The 23,466-nt window shown below is 35.6% G+C and overlaps 1 long non-coding RNA gene across 11 annotated transcripts in view; it reads right to left on the bottom strand.

The window, feature by feature from the left end:
- Positions 1–23,466, bottom strand: part of LOC106016894 (uncharacterized) — a 313,059-nt gene that overhangs the window by 2,612 nt on the left and 286,981 nt on the right. For 10 of the 11 annotated variants that reach the window (XR_005266054.2, XR_011809727.1, XR_011809726.1 and 7 more), the window contains 6 exons: positions 21,624–21,880; positions 20,404–20,568; positions 11,403–11,562; positions 10,394–10,575; positions 1,007–1,181; positions 5–76 (listed from right to left, as the gene is read on the bottom strand). This is a non-coding gene — a long non-coding RNA (uncharacterized lncRNA). The remainder of the gene's footprint in view (positions 1–4; positions 77–1,006; positions 1,182–10,393; positions 10,576–11,402; positions 11,563–20,403; positions 20,569–21,623; positions 21,881–23,466) is intronic. The other variant, XR_005266052.2, reaches the window with a different exon arrangement.

Below are 23,466 nucleotides of genomic sequence, written 5' to 3'. Positions count from 1 at the left end.
TTACTTTGTTAAAAGGTAGCTCTCTGACAAACTCTGTAATCACAGTTTTCCCATACATTCTTAATTTCTTCTAGGCCTGAAATATATCCAAGAGCGAGACAACTATAAATGTCAAGTATTTGAAAAGTAATTGGAAAGACAGACAACATGGGTGAGAGCTGATGTCCAGGTAGTTAGCTAAGGGGTAGACAGAAATATAGTCCTGCATTCCTCCCACTTCTTCCTTGCTGATCATGTTAAAACATACTTCTCCCTTACATTAGACACTCAGATTTTCCTTTCCTTCTTTTTTAACTTAAAAAGCCACCTTGCCTTTTCTTCAACACCCCATTCTCTCACCCTGGTATTCCTCCAAGACACAGCAGTGCAAATCAGGAGAGGTCTGTGGGACTCTGGCCTCAGCGTGGGTTGGATAAGTGAGTAAGAAGAAGGAAAGAAGACCCAGCATCATCCAGATTTTCAAGATTAACTGAATTAACACATGACTTCTTCAAAATGCTTCCTCTGATGTACCCAGGTCAGACTCTTTGAGGAGGAAAACTCACGAATCTTATTTGATAACGGAGTCTTGAATTATCACTTTATTTCTGACAGGAAAATATTTCTTTTTTCTCAGCTTCTAAAAATGAATCAATAAAGCACTATGCATTGTAAAGTCTTTAAAATACTTCACTCAGCTGTTAGACTAGCCAACAAAATAACTTTCATAAAAACTAATTTCCTGCCAAATTTTTAATTTAGAAAGCTTTTGTGAAAGTCTATCGTGAACTGTGGGAAAACTAGAAGATAAACACTAATATTCATGACGGGAAAATGAAGAAAATGAATGAGATATCTGGATTTTTTAAAACTTGAATGAGTATTTAGATAGATACTAGGTAGGATATGGTGGAGAAACATGGAAGAGGCTTAGCTAACATTGCAAGTACATTAAAACTTAGCTTAACGGGCTTAATATTCTTCACATTTAGACAGAATTGTACTAATTGCTATACTCCACATTTACCCCGGATTGAATGATATCAGAGAAACATCTTGTACTTCCTCTTGAAGAAATACTCCATCTCCTCCAAACAAGATAAGCACCAGAGAGTCCCTGTTTGTGGATCTCTTATGGCAGAGGCTGAGAAGTAGAAGACTGATGTGTTCCTGTGTTCATCTGCTAAGGCAAGATACTGGCCCTGCAAGGGAACCCAAGACATTAATTGATGGCTTCTGCAATGTCGCTGGGCATAGTTCAGAGACACTCTGCAACAAATGTGCATGCAATATTGAGATCCTCTACACACCTTCAGAATAAGTCAGTGGTGTACATACAGTAGTTCTGGTTCATCTCATACTAGACCTATAGCCCTGTCAGGGGCCCCTCTCCAAAGTTATAGAAGCAGAAAATTCAGTCCACATTTTCACCCCAGATAGAAGCATTTTGTAACAACTACTAAAAGAAACTGTCAGTAAATCTATCATAGCTGGTAAAGTAGGAAAAGGAACTTTACATTTTCAGAGGAACATCCACTACCACAGTGCTGATGCTATTTCTGCAATTCCCTCCCTGCTCTTTGCTCTGCTTATAAAGTGTGCTCAGAGCTCTCTGCTATAGCATTTACTACTGTTAAAATATTCATTATAGACAGAGTGAAGAAGCTATTTCTGGCTTCACCTGAAGGACAAAAATGATTTTTGTGGAGATTCAGTGGCACACTAAAACAGGTCAGCAAATCATGTCCTAGAAACTCAGGCTGGATGGAATGTGAAGATGAAGATGTGGATATTTCTTACTACTGCCTGGCATAATTAATTTGTGGCAAGATTAATCACCTTATTATATATCTTGCCTTATTTTTCTAAAATAAATATCTGTGGAGAGTAGAGCCCAAATAAGCTCCCTTATACAAAAATGTTAGTCTGCACTGTGATAAGAGATATACATGTAGCACAGTTGATATACATGAACATTGGAAAACGACATTTCCACTCCTGGAATTTGATCATATAAAATTCTAATGTTGACCATCCAGGACTGGAATAGAATTTGTCAGGAAAAGTCATACAGTTTTGCACAGTAACGTATTATGACCATCAGTCCACTGACTAAATGCAGTGAACGTAAAATCTGAAAATCATTTATAAGACTGCAGTTGAATAGTCAATTTGAAAACTGAAATTTAGGGTCTAAAGTGTTTTTACCTGGGCACTATATTCTCCTGTCACTGGAAATGAATAACTGACATTGACTTCTTTTAAATTGCTTGCCTCTAAAGTGGGAAAACAAGGCCTTTGGGTGTAATAGTGCTTACCACAAATCATAGACTACTCTGTTCTTTGTTTTCTCAAGTTTACCATCTCCCTCTTTAACCCATTATGATTTTTGTTTGATTAATGCTAGATGTTCATAGATTTAAACTCTTCTGCAAGTGAAATTCTCATTGCCTGACCAACTTCATAAGAAAACAAGCCCATAAGGATTTCTAGAAAGAAACAGAAGCCATTGAATTTAGTGTACAAATATAACTAAATATACTTACACTTAACCATATACATATGCATTTAGACAGACATATATATATTGTCTTGTTCACTGTATAGTCTTTTAAATCAATAAAAAAACAATGGTGGAAAAAAAATAATTTACAAATCTAATATAAACATAATCCTAATCTAGGACAATAAAATGCAAAGTTATATAAATACTTGACAAAGAGGAGAGGAAAGATGGATATTTCCAGTGTCCAAATGTATGTGACAAGTGTTTAAATAGCAAGAAATCTGAAAAAGAATCCAACAATTAAAATGATGAGGGAAACATTTTGTTATATGGTAGTGAAGCTGTCATATTCTTAATACATGCTTATATATATATAATGAAAGAGCAGTGTCTTAGCAGGAAGAACTTGTTTTCTAGTGACCAGAGAGATACGTCTTGTCTGAGTTTAACATTTGAAGACTACTTCTAGAGGAGAGGCCTTACATATATAAATAACTAGGTACAACATTACACATATCTTAGACATCTAAAGAACTTGAAAAAGAAAAAAAAGTAGATTTCTTAGGGATCAGTATGTATATGCCAAGCTCTCCATTTACCCCTTGGTCATATTAAATTATTATTTTTGTGAAATATGTGTATAGTTTAGCCCTATATGTGCAGTGCTATAAAGTGTTATCTTACGTACAATCCAGTAAGATTTGGTTACATTAATTTAACTTCTTTGACCTCAGTAGCCCTGATGTAAATCTCTTCAACAGCTTGCTCTCCTTCAGCTGTTGGGGGATTCTGCAAGGTCTTATCACTGCAGTCTTTGTACTCTTACCCTGAGGAAAGCTGCAGCAACATTGACATCAAGTAGTAGGAAAACATCTGCTTGGGCATTACATTTACTTCTTTGGGTTCAGCTCAGCTAATGAGCTGGCTGCTTTCATGTAAATCAAGTCAACCCCAAACAGTTAATGCTTTCATCAGGTGAGCAGTGCTCTGGAGTCTCTTTGAAGGTGGGGCCACATTCACTTCAGTGGCTGAAAGTTGCCCATATAAACACCCCATCTCAAAGATGTTGTTCTGTTTTTCAGACAGGCTTACAGTTGTTGAGAGGAAGCATGCCACTGTGCCAGGTACCAGAAGCCAGACCAATTTACTTTGAATTTGGGAAAGCGGGGGGAAGAAAGAAAACACCTAGCAAAAATCCCATGAGTGGTTTTGGAGACATTAACAAAATAGAAAGCATTAAAAGCTGAGATCACATCTGGGATTTATCACTGTGTTTTGATAAACCTTTGGGCTTAGCTAGCACTCATTCCTTCACTAGGGATTCGGGGAAATTACAGCACACGTGTTCTCAATGGAGTTTGTCAGATCAACTTTATACTTGAGTGTTTTTGACTGATTAATTACCCATACAGACAAGTGAGGAGTTCAGAGAAAGGTGACTCGTTCAGAAACTTAAGCATGAGAAATACTACTGGGGAGTGTGACAGTAATTAGAAGAATGGCAATTGTTAGTTTGTTTGAATCCTATCTAAACCAACTTCTGTGTCTTCTTACAGAGTAATAAATATTGCTTTGTTGTTTTGTTTGAATACATTTATCTTTCTGTTATTAGATATTCTCTGCCTCTACATTTGTTTAAAAACCTTCTCTCTCCTTTTCCTGTTGATAGAAGAATAGCAGAGTTGGCATGATATTGAGTTCTTATGTCATACTTTTTATTTTAAAGTGCTTTTCTTCTTCCTTTAAGAAGCTTAAAAATTGAAAAGCACAAGTGGAAGCCCATGTTCATTTGCCTATCCACCATGACCATTCATGGCCTTTCAGCATACGTTCCAGGTCACAGTCTTGCGTAAGTACATGCCTTCTGTAGTGTTGCTGCATGTTTCTGTCTGTCGGTGTTTTTAAACATGCAGTTCCCATAAAGCAGGTTGAGAAAACCATTCATATGACTCCATGGAAATGACGTGTCATTTTCTTCAACTGTCACATTATTAGTCTTTGTATCTTTCTAGAATTTCACAAGACACAATTTGGTGTTTTGCTCAGATAATTTATAGAAGATATTGAACAGTATTTAGCACAGATCCATGCCTGTTCACAACCTTGTTAGAAATATCTTCAGTGGGGGGTGAGTACTTAAGAGCAAGTAGGTCCTGAGAGCTGTTGGTTGGCTAGTTCTAAATTGATTTTATATGTACTTTGTTAATTTGAATTCATCTTGGAGAACTTATATATGATATCAGACTAGAAATCTCTAATGCTATGTTTGGAATCTCAGATCAAATTGTAGGTTCTGTTTTAGATAGAGTTATAGTAACTGGCATGAACAGCGCTATTGGCTTTTACACTTTTTACCTGCATAGCACCTTTCAAGTATTAAAATGCCTTACTAAGAATATCACCTGTGTCAAGAATACTTTTCCTCCCAGGGCTTCAGTTCACCAGTAGCTTTTTTTATAATACTTTTTTCTGCTTGCTTAGGTAAGAATATCTGAGGGAAAAACATAGCTCATGTGGTAGTGCATCCAGTTAAATTGCATGCTTGGTGACAATCACATAGTATCTCTTACATTTATCTACAGTCTTTTTACGTATTTATCTACAGTCTTTTTTTTATGTATGCACATTTTTGATTTTTTGAGGCTATTTTGATTTTGTAAGGAAAAGAACATTTAAGACTAAATCAGGAAAGTGCCAGGCTACCATTTTTTCTGAAAGAAGTGAAAAATAGTATGTGAAAACATAAGCTCTTTGTAACTGCAGATACAATAATATCAGCTGCCTTGTGTGGGCCTGGCAGCAGGAAAGGTAAGTGACAGAGTACAATGAAATGTTAAATTAGACTGTAAGGGGTTCCTAAGGACAGAGGATGCATTTTATTTAAAGAAAGTAACATTGTATTTCATGCCAAACTGAGGTAATTTCCTTCCACTTTCTATACTTCCTAGGTTTCCAGATTTATAATTTTTTATGGCATTTGCCAGAGCTCACCGTAAGAAAGCATTACTCAAATAAAGTCTAAAGGAAATATTTTTGTTCAGGATCCAGACCCATAAAGAATAACTACTGTATGTTAAAAAAGAAAAAAAAAACCTGCTTAATTTTACTACTAATTATGCACATAAGCCGAATAAATAGACCACTGTTGCTGTGTTGAATAAAATATTCACACGTTGCTGCTTACACCAATGCACTGGGGTTGCCTCCTCTATCACTAACCCAATTAAGGGGTTTCTTACCACGTAACGTTGTTTGCCTTTCCTTGGAAGCCAAAGCAGATTGTGTGAAACAGAACTTACACATGATCCCATTGACTGGCAGAATTATTATTTTCAGTGTCTGCTTCAGTCAGCTACTCAAGAACTCAGCTCTTTTTTGAAAGAAAGGGGCTTTAGTTTAATTGAATTTACTTAACATGTATAATTCAGTGGCTCCAGAAGGATTGCTGGCAACACTGATTTTCATAAATGATTTCAAAGGGAAAAGGCCCAGAATTTATCCAGCCGTGGCTGGATTCATGAGGGCATGTGCGTGTGTAAATTTAACAGTAAGGTGCCTCTTTTAGTCATAAAACCAGCACATTTCCACTGATAAAGCTTTTTTATTTTTCAGTGGCTAAATCTGGTGGAGTACCCCATAAGACCTGGCAACAGTGGTGTATGCACTCGTTCGACCAAGCAGCAACAGCAGCACATGCTCTCTCACAGCACACCCTTCCTACCGTTCTGGTGTAGGTACCTGTAGGTACTTGTTCTCCCACTGCTTTACACAGGCATCCAGTTTGGGTATATTAATTTTTTTTAGGTGGTAAGACAAATGCTGGTGAGTGAGTCAAGTCCTTTTTTTCATATTCCCAAATGAGTGGAAACATTTCACAGTGCTACACTATTCAGACCATCTCTCTCAGCCAGCAAAAATACACACAATGAAAACTGAAGAAGGCAAGAAAGCAAGCTGAGACCTCATTGAGTCCTCTGTTGCTCTCTGTGAAAGATGCAGAACATGAATGGAGTCTGATATTCCTGGAAGTGCGTGAAGATAATACAACCCTATATGACAATAATCACACAATTGCTTTTTCTAATACTAGAAAAATAGTGTTTTTTGTTGTGTTTTGTTTTGTTTTGTTTTTCTTCCCTCCCACCCCCCTGAAAATGCCTGATTGCCATCTTTCCTTCTCTCTCGATTTATAGTTAGTAGCCAGCAGATTCCTCAACTATGTTCTGGTTTTCCTTATTTACAGAAAAGTACACATGGTCCTGTCTATCATCTCTTTTCTGAGTATGCAATTTTATCCATGAATATTTCATACCAAATTACAAATCCAGATGAGTCACTGATCTCAACAGTGACCCAGATCTGTCCATTTTATGTGGAAGAATGTTTTGTACAAATATTTTTCTTGGTTTCATTAATTCCCGAAGAATGGGTTCCTCCCATTCAATGCCCTGAGGACTCTGAACAGGTGGAGTGCCTTTGGCCAAGGCTGTGAGGTGAGTGTCAGCAATGAATGCTAAGGTCACACACAGTGACACAATCGTGTCAATCAGAACAAGATAATGCTGCCTGTCCTGCTGTGTATTTTATGTCATCTATGTAGCATAGAAGGTCCAAAATTGCACCCATACCCAAACACCAACTGCAGAAAATTCTGCAGTTGGTGTTTTCCTTATGCCATTTAACGAGTATTAGGTCTTGTAGTTACATTTTGGAAAAAGTTTTTAGTTCCATTGGTAAGAGCCTGGTAAGTGCCTGAGATGTCTTAGGCTGGCACGTCTCAGTTCTGCATCTTTAATGGCATGTAGACAAAGATGCTTCCTCTGAGTTTGTCAGTGTTTTTCTGGTCTGCTTCTTTCTGTGCAGCAGATTTGGATAAATATTACTGATTAGATCAGCAAGATCAGCAGAATAGGCTTTTTTTTTTTTTTTTTTTTTTTTTTAAATTGCATAATTCTCCTATCAGTTTATACTAACTTTTTCCCATAAAATTTCTTCTGCATGCCAAATTGTTGATCATTTTCAGAAAGGATGGCCTAATGATCAGGAAAACCTTATAAGGTGTTTTCCACAATGGTTTAGAGAAATGCATTGGTTTGTTTAATTAGATCTCCATTTCTTTAAATAAATCCTTTGTCCTTGTTCTAAAACTAGGAATCAACTCTTGCTATAACCATAATGGTCTATTGACACAAATGACTCCAGATCTGTAGGAAGGCAGCTTTTGTCTTACCAGCTAATATAGCAAAAAGGTTTTATTTTTATACTTTTTTCCAGCCATATTATTTTCTCTGGGAAAAAAAAAATCATCTCATCTCATCTTAAAAATCCTAAAAAGAGAAGTGAAGAAATATCAAAAAGGCATATGAAAGATGCAAAATAATTTAAAATGTAAATAAAAAATTTGCATTCTATTACTTTATTATTTTTAAAAGTAATAAAGATTTTTTATCAGTACATTGTACTGAAGCACATTCCACCCACTTTTGTGTAAAGAATGAATATCGAATATCAAGGAGGATGCTTTTTCTTATTCCTCCAGAGCAGAGAATAAATGTGGATTTCACTCAAGACTGACAATACCAGAGGCCATTACAATGCTTCCAGGTACTTTGAAATGCCAGTTTAAAATGCAGTCTAAGTTACTTGCTTTTCAATCTTGCTGAAATGATTTACTTATTCCCAGGCAATATGTGATCCCATTACATCATTGGTACATCTCTGCTCACTTTTGCCCTTTTGTGTATCCTACATTAGTGGTAACACATTTTCTGTTTTCTCATTTATTCTTTGGACATTTGTATGAGACCAGTGAGGCTGTCGAACCACACAGACTTAGTCTGAAGTGCCAAGGCAACCACTGTTTTCTTTGAGTGCACATTGGGTCTGCTATTTTATTTCAGAAAATGCAATATATGATTGTTTCTAATTCTTTAGTGAAACTCCTGCTACAGCTAATGAAACCAATATATTTATGATATTGGAAGTGTTAGAAATTACATAAATGATGTAAAAGTTATAAATGATGTGAATTGTGTATATCACTAGTAAGAGAATCCTGTGAAATCTCATGAGATTAATCTCATTGAAATCATGGGGAGTGTGTAGCATCTCCTATGAACGGTCCATTATGAGAAGTGTAAGAAACCTCAACCCACTTGATATTACAGGATCTACACATCTTGGGGTCATGAGTTCTGTAGGTGGAGTTCCTGTTTTTCATGGTGCAAGGACATTGGACATTGCCAGATCCCACAAATAACTGTTTCAAAGAAAAAGTCTGCAAGCTGTTTTCCTTTGGGCTTTTGCATGCTTAGATACACTGCTGTAATGAGAATCTAGCAGATACAAGCTATTTCTTAAGAGGGCATTTAAATATATTCTATTTAACTTTTCCTCTCATTCCTTTTGTTATTGGAAAGAACTCTGTTTCAGAACCCAGAATGAAAATTTGCACCATTTTGGATGGTATATTTGTTTGAGTCATAGAGATTAAATTTATTTCTCAATAAAAGTAAAAAGTAAACGTAAAGTAAAAAGTAAAATTTCAGGATAGGACTGAGACCTCTTGTTGGGATTCTGTGAAGATGATCTGTCATAGTTGCTACCTACTGTCCATACTGATATTGTGAGCAAGTGGGGTACTTAAAGAAGATATGATACTATTTAAAAGTAGAGCTACGTGGCTATAGATATACAGGCAATTTCACCCATTCATGGGAATAAAAGAATCCAGTGAGCAATGCTATTAATTGCTGTTTAAAAACATTTACATTAAACAATATATTAATATAAAAGAGAGCACTCTGCATCACATAAAAATCCAGTAACTAAAAGCAGATTACCAGAACTCACAGCATTGCAAATGGAAGATAGAAGGAATCATAGAATCATAGAATCATAGAATATCCTGAGTTGGAAGGGACCCTTAAGGATCATCAAGTCCAACTCTTGAGACCGCACAGGTCTACCCAAAAGTTCAGACCATGTGACTAAGTGCACAGTCCAATCTCTTCTTAAAGGAGATCATGTACTTTAAATTCTCTCTTTCCTTTCTTTTATTCATATATTTCTTTCTTTTAAAAAGCGAGATGATTATGTCTAGTTGCTATTAGCCAACTTTTCTGTCTTTATTCCCCTGTGAGGAAAAAAAAAAACTAAATGATAAATGACGTTATATTTGCATATATGTGTTTAAGACTCAGAAAGCTATTTTTAGGTCAAGCTATCCATAATACTAGAAAGACCTCTTTCTGGTGCTTCTAGTTGACATAGAATCAAATCCAGATCTAAATTCCAAGGATTTTTCTCATGTTCTGTGATCTATAGCAATTGTTTTTTGAGTACAGACAGATTTTTATTGTTGGCAAAGGAAGACACCTCACGTGTCCTATTTATTTCAGGAAAGCTAAGTAGATTTGGCCAGCATCAAACTTCATGTTTTGAAAATCAGGTGCTGCAACCTATTTTATCCTGCTTGTACCACCTTTGTGATGATTTCTGCTAGTTTGGAACCCAAGTCTGGCTTGTACTGAAGTTCAACGATTTTCATATTCACAGAATAAGTTAAGTTGTAAAATATTTTAAAGGAATATGCCTATCACAGAGTGAACTGCATTGAAAAATTTCATGCCTTCATCCACTAATTCCTCCTTTTCAAGTCAAATTTCATTTTGAATCCATTACGGTAGCAGCTTTAGTCAGTGACAGAGATGCTGACTGCTCATTGGAAAGACATGAACCTTCACTTGAATTTTTCCTTCCTTTCCTTGAATGAAGATGACTCTTTGAATTATGAGGACACTATTTCTCTGAGGAATGTGGAGACTTTGCCCTCCAGGTCACAGTTCAAATTTAGCACAGATGGAAATGACCAAAATTTTTAATGATTTTAATGAATTTTAAGCTCACAGTCAAGTTTCTATGTCATTTCAGATGGTCACGTTGCAGAAAGGACAATCACTACTGGAACTAGCTGCCACCCTTGTGTCTTGTCTCATGAGAGGTCAAAAACAGGCCGCATCTGAAAACTATACTAATCTCTTGCACAGTCCACTGGTAGTGTTTGACTTCTGTAGCAGGAGAGCTGGGATCTGCAGACAGAAAGGATTTATTATTATTAACTTATTCATTGTCATTGTTGCTCATATAGAAGGGGAAGGAAGGGAAAAGGATCAGAGCCCTTAGAGCCCACCTTAAAATTACTATATAATACGCTTGCTAAATCTGCTTCAGCATTTGTCTCTGCTGGTCTCAGTTTGGTAAACTCCAGGGAACCCTGACAAGAGAATTTTATAATACATGGAAGATATTTGGATTATATGTAAAATATATTTATTTTCAAAATTAATTACTTTACACCTTTAAAACATCCTTATTTTGCTGTCACTGAAACTGCTCCTTCCTAGAAGGTATGAGCTGCTTCCATTCTAGTGGCAACATTCTCATTGATTTTGGATGTTTGGAATAAGACTTCTAATCCTTGCCATGTTTACTCAAAGTTATATTTTGTTTTGATAACAAAGTCATACTTTAATGTGGAAATTAAATAAATACTGTATAATTTAAACACCTTCAAAACAATGCTGGAGAAAAAAAAAAAAAAAAAAAAGAATGAGTGGGGCACTATATATGATTCCATTCATATATGAATCCCACATTCTACATATTCAAATTACAGGTAGTGGAATATTCTGCAGGGTAAAATGCACTTCTTAGTGCTCAGATGAATCAACAGTATTTATCTTTTGTTTATCCTAAATCAGAAAAAGTAGGAAAAGGTATGTTATCCCTCTTATTGCTCACATTTTTCTAAGAATTAACTTAGCCCAGTATATCACATAGTGGTGAAGCAGCAGCAGAAAATTCTGTCTGAAGAGGTATCTTTGAAAATGTAAATCTATTAAATGACTAAATTTACTTTAAGTTGTCAGTGCCTCATTGGGCCATGCTCTGTTCTCCGTTTCAAAGGCTTGCCAAGTTCATGTAGGTGTGCTGTGAATCAGGGGTCTTTTTCTACCTCAGATGAATTCCTGCAAACTGGCATTTCATCCAGTGGAAATTGCTGTGATGGTATTACCCTGATAAAAAGAGGACAAATATTAAAGATTAAAATACGTACATTTGGTCTAAAAATGATCCTGATGACCAGCAACTTAATTCTTGCACTGAAAAGAGTCTCTGGTTCTCAGCAACTTCCAAATGTAAAATAGCTGGGGGATCATACTAATAATACTAAGGTGTCTCTTCTCTTGAAAAATTTTGGGGAAGAAGCAGGTCTGACAACCTATATGTTAATATGAACATACTGTGTGTGTGTACCCAAGAATGACCATAAGTTCTTAAAATATTGAAGAAACTTCAATAAAGTTTGGACAAATGATGAACAGCTGAGGTACTTATTTATTCTGGGGACTTTGGTTGAAAGGGAATTTCAGTAAAGTGGGAGGATAGGAGTTTAATAAATACATAGGCTGTATACACAGAAACATCCAGAAAAGTATGTCACTGAAGGGAAAACAATGAGATACTGAAACTGATGTGTGTTTTTAACCTTCTCCCATTCCATTCCATTCCATTCCATTCCACTCCCCTTCATTCTATTCCATTCCAGTGGTTTTGCTTTCTAAGAGGCATGTTTGCACATCTGGTTAGAGAAGAGAGATTAGGCTGAAAGGACACCTCTCTAGCCATGACAGAGGGAAGAAAAACCAGAACACATTTCAAAAACATACTGAATAGATTAGCCATATGGTTTCAGTACATTTCATTCGTTTTCACAGACAGAAAACAAAAAACTTCTTTTATAAGCCAACATTCAGCTCTGGGATTTAGAGACCCTAAGTGTAGAAATACCAAGACATGACAAAATATGGAGTATGTGAGCTGTGCAGAACAGTCAAAACATGCTAGTTCACCACAGCACACCTGGCATTTAGACTCGTTGTTCACTTCCCTTCTCTAGTCTTCCTTATCATACACAAAGCTGTTTTCCAAGATAACAGACTCTGTCCTTGATTCATTTTACACTATATGGATACATACAGTCTGACTATAACCTTTCATCATTATCTGCTTTTGTCTTTAACAGACTGACCCTAAAAAGTATTTTGGGATACCTTTAGAGAACTAAAGCATAAAATCATTCAGTTTTTCTTACGAAGACTGCCAAGTGATAATGCCTGGTAATCTAAGGTTAAAGTATGATTCATATTATGAACTCTGTTTTGCACAGGCTTCTAGGAAAACGGGATGGGGAACAGAGAAACAGCAGCATAACTGGGCAGAATGGTACTGAAATATGTTTATCTAAAGTCTCAAAGGAAGATAAGGACCATTTTGAGTAGTTAGTTATGTTTTATCCACTGAGTATATTTTTATACTGTACCTTGCTCCTATTATTTATGAGTCCTGTTATGTGAGCTTGTTGCATCTTATGTAAAAGTTTGCTGCAAACTGTTTGGGATTTGGAATCTATCTTCCTGTGATCTCCCTTAATTAATATACTTGGTAAAAAGAAATAAGTTCTGGATATAGAAATAAAAATAAGCATATAGCTATATAGGAAAAGCCAGAGTGAAACACTGAAACTATCCCCACTCAAATTCTGGGCAAGTTCTCTGTCAGATCTGGATCTGAGCTCTGTGATTCACAGTTTTGCCAGTGGGTCAGCTGCTGGTAGCCAGCAGTCTAAAAGACAGTGTAATAGTAGAGAGAATCTGCCTAGAAAGAACAGTACAGTAATCCCATGGCTGCCACCTTCCTTCCTCATTATGGAAAGCAGAAGACCATGTAGATATGTCTTCCCCATTGCCCTAGTGGTTGAAGGCACACTATCCATCATCCTCAGGTCTATTGTGATGTTTCAGGTTTACTATTTTGGTTTAAAAATGTCAAGTGATAATGTTTGTTTTTGGAGAGGTCGACATAGTTTTCAATGAATGTCAGAAATTCCTGATTTGTAAAATCATTCCCAGTATTAAAACCAGCTACTACCTCTTGGAAACTAAATTGTACCATGGATCATGTGGCCCTCTGTGAGTTAATGGTTTTGAAAGAACCATATACTTGTCAGGGTGGTACTAAAAGTGCATCCTGAATTTAGGCTGTGGTTTTCATTTGTGTCCCTGAACCATGAGGACATTGTTTTCTTTAAGTACCAAAAAAGAAAGAAGGAAAAAAAAAAAGTGCACTGCTGAGTTTTGCTATTAGCTTGAGACGATGTTGCATCCAACGCATTTTGAGGCCATGTACCATAGCATACATTGGAAGTTTTCTAGGGGCTGCATACATACTTCTTACTGACCATTGCAGGCAGAAATCTGCTGGGACAAAATATTTAGCATTCTTGTCATTTCAATTGTTTATCAGCTCATTAGGCTGCAAAGCAATTTTCATGTATTTTCTAATTGACACAGGCATCTTTATTATTATAATTGTTACAATTATTATCATTATTATTATTAAAAGCGTCTGTTAAAATTAATAATAGCTGTCAGTTTCAAAAGTAGACAATAAAGAAATGAAGTTGGAAATGTAACTGTAATTCCATCCTTAGATCGTGCTTATCTAGATTTAGAGCAATTTTTTCAAATGATTTAATATCATGATTTAAATAACTTGTAGATGTGCCTTAATATATGCCAGTTTTATATTGTCTGAGAACAATTTGCATTTCTTGTGAAGAAAGTTATCAACTATGTTTTTGAAAAAATACTTGACTTTATCTCGTTTTCTAATAATGCATTAATTGTGTTTGATATTCAAAATTCAGACTGCTTTGATTGTGAATGCATGAAATTATGTATATTTCAGTACCCATATACTATACAGGTCTTCACCTAGGAAAGGTCTTAGCAAAGTAATCCTGATATGGTTTCCTAACTTCCTTAATAGAACATAAATGGTAGTAGTAAGCAGTTACTTTGGACCATTTCACCCCCTGAAAATTAAGACTTACAGAATATTTTTTGTAGTTTTTTCCTCACAGAAATTAGATACCTCATGTGTCTTGCCTGGTAATCTCTGACATCAGAATTAGCTCAGATACCTTTCGTTTCTGTTTAAAGAAATGCATGAGCTTGTTATTGAAAAGTTGTGGGTGGTTTGCTTTGTAAATTTCTTCTTCTAAACAAATCCGTGAAATGATCAATCAACCACTGTATATTGCCAAAAGTCTCACAATTCAGCACTCAAACAACACTTTATTCATACAGAGCCCTTCTGTGCTCTATAGGTGACAGTGCCTGAGGAGGTACAGTAAGGGAAACAGAAGGCTCCCTTCCTCATCTCAATGTGTTTGGCTGCAAACAGTGCTCGGTAAGATGCCTTAAAATGGTGTGAGACACAGTGTGGCAGTTGTGTATTTTTATGTTAGAGTGTTTATTTATAAAGCCTAAAGGAAAGGAGGTAAAGGTTTCCTGTATTCCATAAATACAGCTAGGTCACTGGATAGTATAACCTTGTGGTTGTCAGAGAGGAAATTCCATGTAACTTTATGTGATTATTAGACTCTGTCTCCCAGCTTGTTTTTATCATCTCATGAAAGGCTGTCAGGAGAAGAGTGAAAGGTTAAAGAGAAGTTAGGGCTCAGTCAGGGATGTGCTGAGTGCTTCACATATCCCCCATTCCTCCAAAGAAATTAATGGAAAGTAAAGTTCAACTTTTCACAGCAGGTGCTATGCACCTCCGAAGATCAGCAGTTTCACTCCACTCCTTGTGGTCTTCATGAAATGGTGAAAAGATGTTAGGAGATACAATCTAATAATCACTGGATGTACACTAAGGCATGGGTTAAACACCTCCATTGAACACTAAGGTGCTGAGGGAAATGGTTTTGGTGATAACATCAAGCATTTATAATAAATATAAGACAACATGCCTGCAGAATATATCAGGGCAAGAACATACAAGCAGGATTGCATTTTAGATAGAAGCATCTGTGAATAATAAAGATCATTAGGAACAAATAAAGATCAAGTGTTAGTCTTTGAAAATAAATGAGTATTATCACCTGAAAGCTCACCTAGGAAAGGTCATTCTATGTTCACAAACCGTCCTCCGGGCTGATTTGGAATAGACACAATATTCTTCATGCATTTTTCCACCCATGGCTGGTGCCGCAGTTTTTAGCTTGTTAGCTTTATTTTGGAGCAGGTGTCAGGATGCTACCTGCAGATTATTTTGAGGCATTGGGGGAAATTTTCATCCCACTGAAGTCGGGGGAAGTTCTGCCATAAAAATTTAGTCAGTCCAGATTTTATTCTAAATGTTCTAAGGTGATTAATATTGGCTCATATTTTTTAAACAAGAGTAAATGAAAAATCTGAAGTCTGTGTGGTGTATTTGGCCTATTTCCAGTACTGTCATAAAATGACTTGGATGACTAGTCAACAAAATATATTTTATAGGTTCTCTGTATTCAGATAATGGATGGTCAATCTCTCAGTATCTAGTAATATTTCACATTATCTATAACAAATTTATTTATTTTTGGCATTTAGCATTATGCTTTTATCAAATAGTAAATAAATTGCAACACATGGCAGGAATTACAAGTAGTGTTTTTCCTTCCAGTGAAATATGCTGCTGATAGAATTGTGTACATATGATGAACTTTATCCAATTGTCCACTGCCAAGATCCTACTGGTGTTGCTAAGATACCTGCTAATAACATCCCTGCAATCCATGTAGACTCATAATATTTCAATAACTTTAGTTTGACAGATAGATGATTTTCATTGAGTGTTGAAGAATTAAATTGTTTCTGCCTCTCCTTGCCTCTTCACAATACCAAACTAGCAGTGCAGATGGATGTTTTCTCCTCTCTGACAGAGAACTCAAATAGTTTCATTACAATTTCTAACAAATGTGGTGTTTTAAGACAGTAAGATGGGAACACCAGGAGTGCACCATCATTCTAGGAGAAGGTTAAAAAACAAAACAAAACAAAACAAAACAACAACAAAAACTCTTAACAGGCTTTAGGGAATTATTTATTAATTTGATGAGGAGAGGTACTCATGCTTGCTTTTTTTCTACACTAAAGGGTATAGTCCATATGTTTCTTATAGAGATCTTAGATTTAGTATATAGTAGGGGAAAACATCAAAATGGTAGTAGACAGTCATGTAATCCATAAAGTTAGTAATAATACCGTGTTTCAAGGGATTAAAAAAGGAAAGAAATACCCCAAACTTTTCAAAGACTGGTAAACACAGGATGGGTCAATTGAACTCATTAGGATGAGAGTGAATAAACTTTCATTTTATAAGTGAATAATTGGGAATATTTAAAATTATAGTTATCACAGAAACAAAAAAAAATGTGAACAATTATATGAGCATACCAGATCTTGTAAAAACCAAGAGCCTTAATTAAGAAAAGATCTAGATTCCTGTGAAGAATTTGACTCCTATATGATATTCAAACATGGAAAATATATTTTGCTTGTCTGTTAGGTTTTACAACATTAGCAAAAAACCTCCCTTCATTAACAAAAAACCTCCTAATAAATTACATAACACAAAAAGTAAGACTGTGACAAAAGATGACCAACATTGTCCCTGCTCACAAGGCAAAAATAGTCTTTACTGAAAATACACTTAAATTATATACTAAAAGAGGTTGTAGCTGGGATTTCACTTCAAAACTTATCTGTACAGAGTACATTATACTTAGGGAAGTGACTAGAAATAAATATGCTATGGTTACCATTAAATGTTCCCATTTGCCAGCAGTGACCACATGAATCATCTGAGATCACAACTGTTTCCCCTGCAATTACAAGATATATATTTGTGGTAAGCCTGAGGTAACCAATGAGAATGTTCCTTGTATGTGATTTCCACAGTACTTGGACACATGGATTGGAAGAAACAAAACAAAACAGGAACCACACTCAAGATTTGATTGGGAAAAAAATCAAAAAGATCTTATCTGTACATTCGGGAAATGACTAACAAAAATATAGAGATGAAAAAACTTTTTACCTTCAGCTATTGTTTAACTTCTACTTTGTCTAAACAGAAATGAATATATCCAAGAAATGCAAAAACAAGGGGAAAACTATGAAAAACACTAGTAAAGAAGCCACACATCCTGTAATCCCATGAGATACTTCCAAGAGTTTTATGCACTACGATAAAGAAAACTCCTCATCATTAAAAGTGTGTCAAGTAGGTCCCTCACATTTAACTGTGATTTTTATATGTTGCCAGCAGAGATTTGTGCTCTTAGTAGCTGCATTTTTCATGAGAAAGAGGTCTTCTCTCTGCATGCATTTCTTTGACTCAAAATATTGCTTTAGGCAAAGAGCTGCTCTTTCCAGGTTACACTCTCATAAGGAAATGAAAAACAGTTCATGTTGTAATAAGAACAGGTTTCTGATGTTTTCATCTGCTGGTGTCCCAGAAATACCAAGAAATCAGCCTCTTCAAAGGTAAGTACAGAAGGAAAAAACAGGGAAAAATGTTTAGTCCAAGGGGTGAGTAAAGCTTCATTTAATCTCAACCAATTCAACAGTTTGTCAGTCTTTCTTCTTGTCTCCTATCAGCAGAAAGTTAACAGATGTGCTGTGATAAATTGTCTGTGCCAGTCATGCTGGTTGCAGGTAAAAGAAATTATTTTCATTTGCCATTTTGTTCTGACTCGAACCTAAATATCAAAAAAAAAAAAAAAAAACCAAAAAAAAAAGCCCTACATGAGAAGCAATTACCATAAAAAGCATCGTGTGAGCTGAATGTATTGAATTATAACAGAAAGAAAAAATATGTGTGACTGCTAGATTCCACTCTAAGCCTTAATGTTTTGACCACCAAGGAACTCAGTATTATAGTTCTGAAACTTTCTCTTTTTATTATGTAGAAATTTCCTTACACAACAAACAAACAATTATTTGGGTAAATAACTACACGGATCCTCTGTATTCAGTTGGATACCGTACTAACTTTACTCCTTAAGAGGCAGTGGTACAATTAAATATGCACAGTGATGCTAGACACACTAGATGTTCCTCTTGTGCTCTGAAGAGCCAGCACACCTCTGCTGAGGCAGGACAAGGTCTGGAGGTGAAGCTGTGCAGAGAGTTAGCACTTCTAGCACTGTGCTGTGGTTAGGAATGCCATGTTGCACTGAGCTGCCTAGGCAGACATTTTTAATATCTCACTAAAGGATTTTAAAAATCTGTCTCACTTCAGGAAGGCTTTATGACTGGAATAACTTTGAAATAAGTCTGACAATTTTACTAGCTTGCATTCTGAAGTGTTGGCTCTTTCCAAAGTTCAGTCACTTTTAGTAGGTGCATTACAGCAGATGAACAAACTATAGAGGAAGAACTACTGCTCAGCTATTACTGTCACTTGATGATTTCTTTATTTTTCATATCCTGGGAATGTGCACAAGTGTCTCTTACTCTAGCTGGCTACAAGATTTTATACAAGCATAAATGAAAATAGACTTGAAGCCATATGGGTTAAGTTTCATGATTCATATTATTTGGCAGATCTCCACTGAAAGTAAGACCTCCAGACAGCTCTTGTTCAAACCAATAACAGGACTATAGCTGCTGTAAAATATTAGATTTATTTTCACCAATAGATTTATTATTTTTCTATGCTGAAGTTTTCTATTTATCTCCCAGCATGATAAAATAACTAGGAATGAAATAATCACTCCTTTAGCTCTAGTGCCAAGGAATAAAATGTACATGTCCAACCAAGTTGTACCCTGCCTTTCCACAGGTCTGCTGAATTATTTTACACCATTCATTGCCTTTACTGAAGATTAACCACATGGGTGTCATTAATTTCACATAGCTTTAGGCATAGGAGTACCACCCATGTACACTGTGATTCAAGACTTGTACTGCTCTTACGAAGTTCAATGCAAAGGGGATCTTTGGCTTTAAAGTCCAGCTTTCATCTTAAAAATCACCTCTGTAAAAACATCATTGTGTGATCTGAATCTGTGTTTCAATAGTTTGCATACAATATTTTCTCAGTGTGTATGCAAGAAAACCAAATAAGTAAAAATAAACTGAATATTGCTAAGCTTTCTTTTGGTGATTGGTAGCAAGTAATATTCCAGATTAGATTCCTTGTATACATTACACTTATAACAGTCCAAATATATTTAAGTGGGCTTTTGAATACATAGGAAATAGCATGAAATTAGCGCCTTCCATTGCATTGTTGAAAGATATCATAACAGTGTGATTAATAAACATACATAACAGACTTCTAAAGAAACTCTTGTCTTTAAATTCCAGTGTAAAACACATTTGAGTCATTTGTCATGTATTTCGAGTGTGTTTTTTTTTTTTTCTTTGTTTGTTTGTTTTTCTGGAAATTTCAAATCAAGTACAGGAAACATTAAAAAGATGGCCTCCTCCTTGAAGTAATAAACAAACATAAAAATAATCAGCTCTCTGAATAACCTATAGAATATACATAATTTACTCATCTAGCATAGGAGCTGTGAGCCACGTAAAGAAGTAAGTCATTGTAACAAAAATATAAATATATAAAAAGTGCTTCACTTATTTTTCATCCCAATATTGTATTCACTTTATTCACTTCTATGGTCATGACTTATAAGTTTAAGTGCAAAATCTCCAGTAATCCTGACTTAAACTGATCCATTTTTGATTGTGGCTGAAAAGATATATTTCTTTTAAGAAAAGATGACCGCAATAGACATGCTTCCTAGTTAAATAGTTTGGAGATGTGAGGAGAATATAAAAACATGTTGAATTAAAAAAATTTTGGACAGGCCTGTTAAGTACAAACCTAGCCATGGCATCAGTACAGTGATGGATAACATGCTTATGATTAAAGAATTACTGTGTGCTCTGGAAAAGTAACCATATTCTATTATTTAAAAAACATATTTCAAATAATTTCTTGAATGTGAAAGGTCAAACCTTGGTACTTAGCCCAGCAAAGTAGGCTGCAGAACTCAAAGTACTTCTGGCCCTTAGGGAGGACTGTCTGCAACAGGATGATATTCTATCTCTGAGCAGCCCATTGGAGATCCATGCAATGAACAGAACCTCACACGTCTGCCAGGAGCTTCTGTATGGGTCTTGCTGTAAACAGAAACAAACAATTCTAAGTTTCCACTGCAGTCACTCTAAAGCTGTCACTGCAGTCACTCTATTATGCTTCCCTTTTGGCTAGACACTTCAGATGTCTGCTCTCTGGAGAGTCACTACTCTCCAGTGTGTTGGAGTACAGCAGAGTAGTCACTACTCTCCAGAGTGTGTTGGAGCACAGCAGTCGTCTGAGGGCTGTGTTCTGTATTTGCATTTTGTGGACATCTAATTTGCTGTTTTCCCATCTAATCCTCTTCTATAAAGAAAATTTCAGTGATGTTTTATGCAGCCTTCATAAAATGGTAGCTTGAAGAGAATGCAAATGTACCTTCCAAAAGTAAAACCTGAATACATTGGTTTATTTTATATCTATATCTATATCTATATCTATATCTATATCTATATCTATATCTATCTATATCTATATCTATATCTATATCTATATCTATATCTATATCTATATCTATCTATATCATCTATATCTATATCTATCTATATCTATATCTATATCTATATCTATCTATATCTATATCTATATCTATATCTATATCTATATCATCTATCTATATCATCTATATCTATCTATATCTATATCTATCTATGTATCTATCTATATATAAAAACAAACAAACAAAAAAAAACAACAAAATTTATTCAAACCATTACTAGTAATGTTTGGTCAGAGAAAATAACTAACTGCAAAGCTACCTTTTTATTTTCAAGGAAGTCTGGTTTTATATAAAGATGATAAACACACATCTGGGCCTTCACTTATGAGTAATTTAATGTAACCAGAATGACTGCTGCCCTGAAAAGCAATCTGAGAAAGATATTGTGTCAAAAACAGTGGTTTGTCTTGCGAAGAATACATTACCTTCTAATTTAAATCCAGAGCCACATTTTGAGTCTTTTTCTATTCACGTGTTCTGCCTGATGTTATATATATTTCTTTATACATCTTAAATCGGTGTGAAGCTAAAGTCCACTGTCTGTGGACTGCAGTATATTGCGTATAAGCTTACAAATGACAAATGTAGTTGGAGACCAACCTCTGCTGTTCAAGGAAAATTTCTGGCTTCAATCACTCTCTCTTCACCTTGTTGTGTGCTACTATCAGCCACTGAAAGATACTTCTTCTGAACCCTGCATATTAAGTGTTGAATCCACCTCACACAGCTTCTACAGGGCACGCAGTGCTTCATTTGGATCCTCTGGTGTCTTCATGGTGATCTGGTGGTAATGTGATCTGTAGTTGGCCTTTGTGATCAAAGAAAGGGCTGGTCCAGCCATGTTGGTATTTATCTGTCTGTCAAGAAATATTATTTGTAACTGTAAATTTTGTGTCATCTGGAAGGCAGAGCACTTCTATAGGTTTCATAGTCACCACACTTGGAATATCTTCTTTTACCAGCTACGTTAAATGACAGTAAACTCATGTCAAGTCATGTAAAATGTAGAAAAAAAAAATCCTACTAACCAACCAACCAAACAAAAAAACCCACTTGCTCATAATAGCCAAAAAAAACCACACTTGTCAATTTTTATTGAGGTGAATAAACAGAGAAAAAACATATTTAACCTGCTTACATGAAGTTAAAATGTAAAGATGCCTTTCTACTTCATGGTCTTTATTGCAAGGCATTAGATTTCCCATTGTTTCATATGTTTTATTCTTCAAGTGGCGTTCTTGACAGAGACCGTCTTTATGTAGAACATTTTACATCTATGGATTTTAAAATTCTAGTAAGGATCTAGTCAGATATAATGTTGTTCTTGATATAGCTTTTCCCCCAAAACTCATTTGCTTCTAGAATTAACTTATCTGAAGGTAAGCATCTAATCCCTACAGCTAAAACAAATATTCCCTGGCTGGTGATACCTTTGGAGGTGGACTGTCATCTGCTGGACTTGAGCAGCTCCTTTGTTCATTGGAAGTTTAAATAGTCTCCCTTTCTCTCCCCCATCAATCGTTTGCTGTGCACCTCCTGATGTGAACTATTTCCCTCCTCCTAACTCATATTTTAAATTGATCAGTACCTTAGTGAATGCACTTGACACAAACATCTTACTGGTATCAATATGTACAGTTCATTGCTGGCTTTGATCAAAACATTATGGGTGATCACAACTTCCTGTCAAACTATGCCTTGTTTCTTAGTCCTGTTGTTGTGTAAAGGTCCGAGAACATGGAACTAGTCAAGTTCTAAAATTGATCATGGTCATAAATTATTTGTGATTGACTCCTGATCAATATATCGCCAGGACATTGCAGAAAAATCTTCAGGAAATGCAACCAGTTTTCCTTTGCTGCCAAATCGTAATCATCTGGCCAATATATCTCCTTCAACATCCTGACAGGCTGACTACTTAGGTTCAGACTGTCAGCAAAATGTCAAAACCAATGAGGAGGAACTTCCATAATGTGGTCAAGAAAGGAAGAAAAACACAAAAACAAAACAAAACAAAACAAAACAAAAACAAAACAAAACAAACAAACAAACAAACAAAAACCAAAAAACACAGAACTGACAAACAAACAAAAACGAAAGCATAATGTACAAATCTGACAGGAAAAGGAAAACTTCTTAAACTCTGTCCCATAGCTCCTTGTAAATGTTAAAGAAAAGATGCTACCAAAGTGTCCAATCTCTCTTATCATGGCCACTATTTCATTCTTGCACTTTTGTTGATCTCACTAATTCCAATCTGTGCAGCCCAGGGCAGATTAGGAGAGATGTGCAGTAAAGGACCAGTGCATCATGTTTAATCATTTCACCACTGGCAATTTGCTGAATGTAATGCTGAAAAGAATTTAATTCATTCAGCTTATCAGATTAATAAAAAGTTTTTATACATAGTGCCTATGAATATTTTCTGTATATTGTAACTGCA

Source organism: Anas platyrhynchos, chromosome 5, assembly GCF_047663525.1.
Source record: "Anas platyrhynchos isolate ZD024472 breed Pekin duck chromosome 5, IASCAAS_PekinDuck_T2T, whole genome shotgun sequence".
In the NCBI taxonomy this organism is placed as follows: Eukaryota; Metazoa; Chordata; class Aves; order Anseriformes; family Anatidae; genus Anas; species Anas platyrhynchos.
The sequence above is the reverse complement of the archived record's forward strand: the minus strand, read 5'-3'. Positions and strand labels throughout refer to the sequence as shown.